The 8,252-nt window shown below is 33.2% G+C and overlaps 1 pseudogene; it reads right to left on the bottom strand.

The window, feature by feature from the left end:
* Positions 1-6,835: 6,835 nt before the first annotated feature.
* LOC107915366 (leucine-rich repeat extensin-like protein 4) lies at positions 6,836-7,786 on the bottom strand (annotated as a pseudogene).
* Positions 7,787-8,252: the final 466 nt, after the last annotated feature.

Here is an 8,252-nt window from a genome sequence, read left to right as displayed (position 1 = left end):
GATGAAATTCCCATAGAATCAAAACTAGTGCAACCAGTTGAAATTCCTGACTTGACAAAGCCAATTGAACCAAATTTTGAACCTGACATGGTGACCCCAACGTTTAGAACTCATTCGCCTAGCCCAAATATTTGAGATGAGCTACCAAAACTAATGGATTTAATGCAACATATGCAGTTAGGGGTGTTCATTCGGTTAACCGACCCGAAATTACTATAACCGAATTAACTGACCTTCCAAAAATTTTAACCGTTAACCAAACCGATTTTTTTTAAAAAAATTAACCGAACCGAATTTTTTTCGGTTAATAAGGTCGGTTAATCGAATTAACCGAAAATTATGTATTTTTTATTTTTGGTTAAAATTTGCCCGAATTACCCGAATTAACTGAATTACCGAAAAATACCCGAATTACCCGAATTTTTTTTATTTTTTTTTTAAAATTTAAAAAATTTATAAATTATTAAAGTAAATTGGGTTTTAGACTTTAGTAAATTGGGTTGTCTTTTAGTTTTAGTTTTATTGGATTGGGTAATTGAGTAAACTTTAGTTTTAGTTTTACTGGGTTGGGTAATTGAGTTTGGGCTGGGTTGGATAATTTTATTTATTAATTTTTTCGGTTAACCGACCGGTTTCGAACTGAATTAACCGTTAACCAAAAAATCATAAAAAAATTAATCGACCTCCGACCGAAAAAATTCGGTTAACCGACCGATTAACCGAATTCGGTCGGTTAACCGAATTTTTTTGGTTTTACCCGAATTATGCACACCCCTATATGCAGTGGCAGCAACAAGCTTATCGAATATACTAAAAAATATAGCATGACTCAATTAGAGAGGCTTTTAAGAAAATCTTTCACAACCCATTTGTTTTTGTGCCTGAATTTCTAGACTTTATATTCAATCCATGGACTCCAATGTCAAGGAAGGAATGAGGCAATTCAAGCAAAAACAAGGACGATGAAGCAAAAGATAGGTCGGATTCTAAGGGGTCTATAAATAAATAAAAAAAGAGGGGGATCATGTCTTTACTTTATTTACTTTATTTTTTTTAGGATATTTAAATTTTTAGACTTAGATTCCTTTAAGATATTTGTATTTCTCGTATAATAAAACAAGATGTTGAAATCATTAATAAAATTGAACAATTTGCAAAATAAGAAGTGTAGCAATAGATATGTACATGTCTAGGATTGGATTTGCCTAGGAAAAGCTTGGTATTTAAGTAGCCAAACTTGACTTATCTCCTTTTCCTGGGATCCTACCTAATGTATAGTATCTATTCACTTCTATATTTTCATTCATTCTATATATTGTTTTTAACAATGGGGGCATTTTTTATCTTAAGTAGGGGGGCCAAAAATTGAAATTGTTTTTTTTTCAGAACACATTTTTCCTATTCAGTTATGATTAAGTTATATTTTGCTCAAAAATTTTAATTTACGTTAATTATGCTAAACTTTAGTATAAATAAAGTTTTGCTATATCGGCAATTGCTATGTTAGTTAAATTATAACATAAATGTGACTCTTAATAAAGTTTGTAAATGTAACCATAAAATTTTTAATTCCCTAGAAAAGCTAAGCATGCATGAAAGTTTAAGTCTCTAGAACTGACTTAGTAATTTCGTGAGGCGAAATCTTAAGAAGCATTGAATTTTGAAAATGATTTAGCCAAACTTTTGTTTGGACTATTTAAGCCTTTCAAGCCAACCTTAACGAATATTTATCCCTTGAAACCCAACTCTGAGACTATATGATCTAATTTTATTCGAAGCTTGCAATAATAAGTCATCCCTTCTCTCATAATCATCTCTAAATTGCCCCAAACACTAGACTCAGTCTATCCAAAATGTTCATTGAAAATAAGTTTTGGGGAGTTGAGAAAAAGTATATATGCCCATTCGCTTAAAAAAAAAGTACAAGGAGCATGTGAACTCAAGTGCAAAATTAGTTGGTGAATTTGGAGTTATTTATTTTGAAGGTTTGATGCAAGCTGAGTCTAGGGTTGTTAGCTTAAAATTATCTATCTTTTACCTACCGTTAGCCAAGACCTATTAATTCAGGTTTCTGTGCTGACTACATTAGTGGAGAGAAATTATTAAACTCAACTTATGAAGGTATAATTAAACTTAGAGATTGCAGTTTAGTCTTAAATGAGGAAATAAAATTTAATTGGTAAGAATTTAGGATATCTTTATTGAGAAAGCATTTAGTCTATTCATGCTATTATGATAATAATTGAGAATAATTCGAACAATGTGTATACTTGAGTTGCATAGTTTCAAAAGTCTTGCTTTTGAGCACAATTACACTTAACTCATAATTGTGGGAATAAGTGATTTTTGAAGAAAATTTTCAAAGAAAATTTTCTTAAATTTATTTTGCAATTTGTGCATTACTCAGGACAAGCAATGAATTAAGTTTGGGGGTGTGAAAACACAAAAATATATAGACTTTTTCAACACCTTTTGAGCACTAATTCATGTAGTTTCAAAGTAATTTCTGTCAAGTCTTATAATTTTATTATAAAATAATTAATTTGAGCTTAATTTATGAAACATTTTGAATTTTAGTTATTTTTATAGTAATTTGGGTTAATTTTGGCAGTTTTGCACAAAAGGTGAGAAATAACCTTTAGAAAATTGGACCGTTGAAGCACTTTTCAAATCATTTGACCCTATGTGATCTAAGAACTAGTAAATTTGGTTCCCTTATCAATACATAATAAACTCGGGTTAGGGAAACTTAAAATTACACATATCACATTACAATTAGCTGACAGATTGTCAGTACAATCGAAAGGGTTACTTGAAGATGTGTTGGTTAAGGTGCGTGGTTTTATTATCCTGGTCAATTTTGTGATTTTAGATTTTGAGGCAGATCATGAGATACCTACTCTATTAGGTAGACCGTTTCTAGCCATATCCAAGTTCGCCATTGGTCTAAAAAATAATGAACTAATCATGAGAATCAATGGTGAGAATAAAATATTCAAATGCGATCATCAACAGAATGAAGAAGGTATGGAAAAATTAGGGAAAGCATGTTATGAAATATTTGTAAAAAAAACCTTAACTACCTTGAGCCAAGAAAGGTATCTTCTGTGATTAATAGAGGTCAAAAGAGAAAATTCAAAGAATGGGACAAGTGGAACAAGGTGGAATGGGATGACAGATGCTGGACCAATATGAATAGAAAATCAAATAAAGATGCATCCATTTATAAACTGATGGAGCTGACGGACGAATCCGACAACAATACCTAAAAATTTTTAAACTATTTTAAAATTTTGTAAATTACTGTATTCTAATAGACTTATAGGAATTTTAGGAATTACTGTGATTTAAACTATGTAGAAATAGGTTATGTATGTACCAGACACCTTGAAAATCGAGAGGAGGGGCCAAAATAGGGTTGGTGTTGCAGCATAGAACCTCTGTGTCGCAACATTGACCATAGGTTTGAGGAATTGAACAATTCAGCTCTGTGTCACAAGATGGAACCTTCGTGTCACGACAAACTAGTTAGTAGCCTAAAAATTTAAAAATTTCAAGGTGTGTCATGACATCGAACCCGGATGTCGTGACATCAGCAACCTGCCAGAGGTGTCGCAACATTGCTGCAATTTTCTGCAGGGTCGACCTGACCTGTCACGCAACCTGTCGATCTAAACTCTCACTTTACCTAATTTTTAACCTAAAAACACCAATCTTTTTAAAAATGAAACACTCTTAAACTATCTCTAAACACTTTCTAACTCTAAAACCCCCTAAACTTTTCAAAATTTTCAAACTTCTCTTCTTTTTCATTTTCCTTCCTTTTCTTTTACTCTATTTGGTGTAGGGACAAAAGCATCACATCAACGAGGAACTTGCAACAAATTTTCGCAAGGAATCATGAGCTTTCAAACAAGGTTAAGGGTTCTTATTAGATTTTTACTGTTCAATTGCATTGTTTCTTGTTGACTTTGAAATATATTGCTTGATTTTGGTTAGTTTATTCTAGTTAAATATCCTTGAAAATGCCTCCTAGGAAGTTTAAAAGAACTAGTGAACAAGAGCCATCGATGGTCGCAAACCCCTCAAAATTTCCAAACCCGAATGTCAAAAATTATATTTTAGAATTACAAGGAAAGACATTCATTCATGAAAGGGGTTTCAAACCATTGATAATCCTCTGTAAGAAATTTGGACACTAGTTCGGTACCATAGATTGGAGCGTTTTTCCTAACTCCCAAGGAAAATATTGTTATCCCCATGGTCTAAAAGTTCAATACATCCTTTAGGGATTAAGAATCTAGGAGAACGTTTGATAATGAAATTTAGGGAAACATAATAGTGAGGGGCAAGAAGGTCTATATCACCCCTCGTGAAATTTGCAAAATTTACAATGCTCTATACTATGAAATCAATTTTATTGAAGACACCGATTTAACAAATTTTAATGACATAGATATGGATAACATTGTAAATTATCTAATCAAAGGGAAGGGTGATGGAATCACCAACCGGATACCAAACTACCAACCAATTTTAATCAAGCAATAATGTTTCCTATAGCTAAGATATGGATGCAATTTTTGTGCACTAGAATTACACTTGCTATGAACGTTTCTAACGTAAATACTTTTTGAGCTATTTTTTTATATGGAATTTTACAGAATAAACAGATATGCATCGGGGAATGGATCTATCATAGCATGAAACATTGTATCAATGACCAGAAGGTCAGGGTTTTCTTCCCTCACCTGGTGCTAGCATTATGCAAAAAGCTTGGGGTTCTGATGGAAGCAAATAAGCAGTTTATGAGGCTAACGAAGAGCTTAATAGGTGACTTTATGTATACCCAGTACGTCGAGCTTATCGAAAACAAATCAAGGATTGGAACCAGCAAAAAAAGTAAAAAATTAATGTCCCGACATCTCTAAAAAGGAAAGAAATATTAAAAGCTCTGAAATGAATTGTAAGAAGTGAAATCTTAGACACCGACTGGATGATAAAGTGGACGCAAGAAATGGGGTCAGTTGGACAGGATTTTGCATGGCAAAATGGTATGAGAATACCAAATTTACCACCAAACAAATATGGCCCCATGCGATCCCATTATAGATTCGAGAATTAGGGGAGTGAAGAAGAGGAGAAAGAGGAAGTTGCAGAACGAGACTCTCAAGAGGAGGAGGATGACGACTACAAGGTGAAATTTCACCCGCAACAATCTACACAAAGATGACTTGTCATAAGTAGCACAACCTGGCATGCACATTCATTGGACGGAGGCTCCTCTCGAGGCCACGTTTCAGGTTGAGGAAAAAAACCTATAAAGGGGGAAATCGCTCCATTTTGATGATTGAAAAATGTTTTTTTTTTAATTTTTTGGATTGTAAAACAATTAATTAGAAAAAGTACTTGAGTAATGAAAAAAAAGCATTGTAAGTAAAATATGTTGAAAAAGTCAAAAGTGATTCAAAATCGAAGTCACAAAATTAGAAAACTCAATCATTAGTGCACAAAAACTCATGAGCTGACCACAATTACTTTATCATGTTGTGACTTCTTACATGGAGAAATAAGAAAGGTGAGAGAAGAAGAAATAAAGTGGTGATCAGGAAAGGGTCATTAAGGGGGAAAATAGGGGACAATGTGATGTGCCAAACTACTTTTGTGCTTAAAGCTGTCTTGGTGCTCTTTGTTCTTAAATTTCATACCAACCTTAAGCCTTAGAACGTTACAAGTTGAAAAGTCCTATGTGACTTAGGTAAATTTATTCGTGAATGGACATTGTATTGAGTAATTGGAATAATGACTGTTTGTATTTTGCTAGAATAGTCAAATTGCCTGTATGATTTATAGATGGATTAATATATTTGAGGACCTTATTGATTATATATTTTTTAGTATATTGAACTTAGATGTCTAAGATTGAGAATAGTAAGTTATTTACATATCATGCCAAAATTATGTGTATGTATGATTATTCCTAGTTATGATTCCAAAGCTTGTCTTTGTATTATACTTGCTCAATAGTCGTGTTTTTTTTTTGTTTTTGTGTTTTCTTGCTTGAGGGCAAGCAATAACTTAAGTGTGAGGGAGTTTTATCTGTCGTAATTCATTATAACAGATTAAACAATTTTTTGTACTTAAAGGAGCTTGTATAAAAGCAATTTCATTATATTTTACTTAGTTTTTTACTATTAGTTAGTAATTAATAAAAAGTGTGATTTGAGCTATTTATGTGACCTTAGGGGCCAAAAGAGGCCTAAAGGAAGGCTAATGTACTCGGTGAGTGTGCAGGACATCATTTAGAGGCATGAGAACATGAGACTAGTTGCAATGTTGTAACATGGAGGATCAACATTGCAACATAGTTAGTAGAGTACCAAAAGAGCAAAGTTTCTTTTAGTGTCCCGACATAATCAGAGGGTGTCACGGCACAGCCTTGAAATTGAGCCTCAACTCTTAAATTGCCACCAAGGTTAAGAAAAATAGGCCAGAGGATGTTACAACACCACATTGACGTGGGGAATTAATGATCCAAGGGCGTTTTGGTCTCCACAACAAACTTTAACACAAAAACATCAGTCAAATTTGGTCAGTGGACGACATCCAACCCTAAATATATTGGGCATAATTTTTGAAAATACCCTCAAAGTTTTAGGACTTTTTGGGTTTGAGGCATTGACCTTTTTTTTGGATTGATGCCCTCAACGTTACGATTTCTCTAAAAAATCATCTCAATTTTAATAGTAAACATGAGTTGACCATCAGTTAAGTCTCGATCAACAAAGCAACCTATGTGGCATACGAGGATGAATATGACGCATCAAAAAAAGAATTAAATATAAGGGAAATGTGTCATATTAAGCTATTCAAGACTCACCATTTCCCCAATTTGTTTCAGAAAAGTACCCAATAACCAATTAAAACTAACATAAAAAATAGTTAAATTTTCCAACCCCCAAATTTGCTTTGGCAAACAAGATCAAAATCTATTGTTCATTAAAATAATCTCTTCAAGACCTGTCATCTTCCATAGACTCGCCAGCACACAACCATGAAACTTATTATTAGCCAAAACAATAATAGAAACCGACGAGTTACCAAAATTATCCGGTAGATTAAATCTAAATCGATTATGATTAATAAAAATAGCATCCAAATCTTTATCAAAAAGCTCTTTGGGTACAGTTCCTTCAAATTCATTAAACCTCAAATCCAAAAATTTAAATAAATGAAGCATAACACTCTCTTCAGGGAACTTACTAGTGAACCAATTGTTACTAAGATGCAACTCAAGCATAAGCTTAACCTTTACAAACATATGTGGAACCGTACCAGGAAATCAGTTCGAGTTGATATGAAACAATACAAAACCAGTGAGCAACCCAAGCTCTTCCGGCAAGTATCCGGTGATATCTCCATGGTTTAAATCAATACTGGTGACAAGTTTGTTTCTTTTGTTATCAAGCGCTGGAGTACAGTAAACACCAGTATAGTCACACACACTGGGTCCAACCCAATCGGTGGTGAGATTAAACAGGTCAAGAAGAATCGGTTTTTTCCAATCTTGTAAAGCTATATAAGTGTTTCTCAACCTTAGGTTTTCAAAAACCAGTGACGGGTCGATGATGATGTTCTTCCCTCTGTCACTGAACTCATCTCTGTAATAAAGCAGGTTTCGTTGCTTTATGTACTACACTTCCTTATCGGTAAGTCTACCATGGCTAGAAACATAATGCTCATAGAATGAACATAAGGCTACAAAAACTGAAACTGAAAGAAACATGTGTTGTCACTGCCACATAATTCTTTTTATTTTCTTTTTTAGCATTTTTATTTGGGGATTTTCTTTGATTTTACTACAGTAGCTAGAGGGGAAGAGAGAAAGAGAGAAAGAGAGAAAAAGAAAAAAGATGGAAACAAAATGAAAAAAAATTGTTAAATAATTTTTTATAGATGACATCATTTATGATATTATGCTTATGTGGCATGCCATATAGGCTTCTTCAATGACCGGTCGTTTGACTGACGATCAACTCATGTTTACTATTAAAATTGGGATGATTTTTGGAAAAATTGTAACATTGAGGGTGTCAATACAAAAAAAAGGTCAGAGGCTTAAATCCTAAAAACCCTAAACGTTGAGGGTATTTCGACCATTATGCCAATTTATAACTAGGCTTATTTGAACACTTAATATTCATTTTTTTCTAGTTTAGGTTACAACTTTCATTTAGTTTTAAGTTTTAAGT

This window comes from Gossypium hirsutum, chromosome D10, assembly GCF_007990345.1.
Source record: "Gossypium hirsutum isolate 1008001.06 chromosome D10, Gossypium_hirsutum_v2.1, whole genome shotgun sequence".
In the NCBI taxonomy this organism is placed as follows: domain Eukaryota; kingdom Viridiplantae; phylum Streptophyta; class Magnoliopsida; order Malvales; family Malvaceae; genus Gossypium; species Gossypium hirsutum.
Note: the sequence above shows the minus strand (reverse complement) of the source record. Positions and strands in the feature narration are given on the sequence as shown.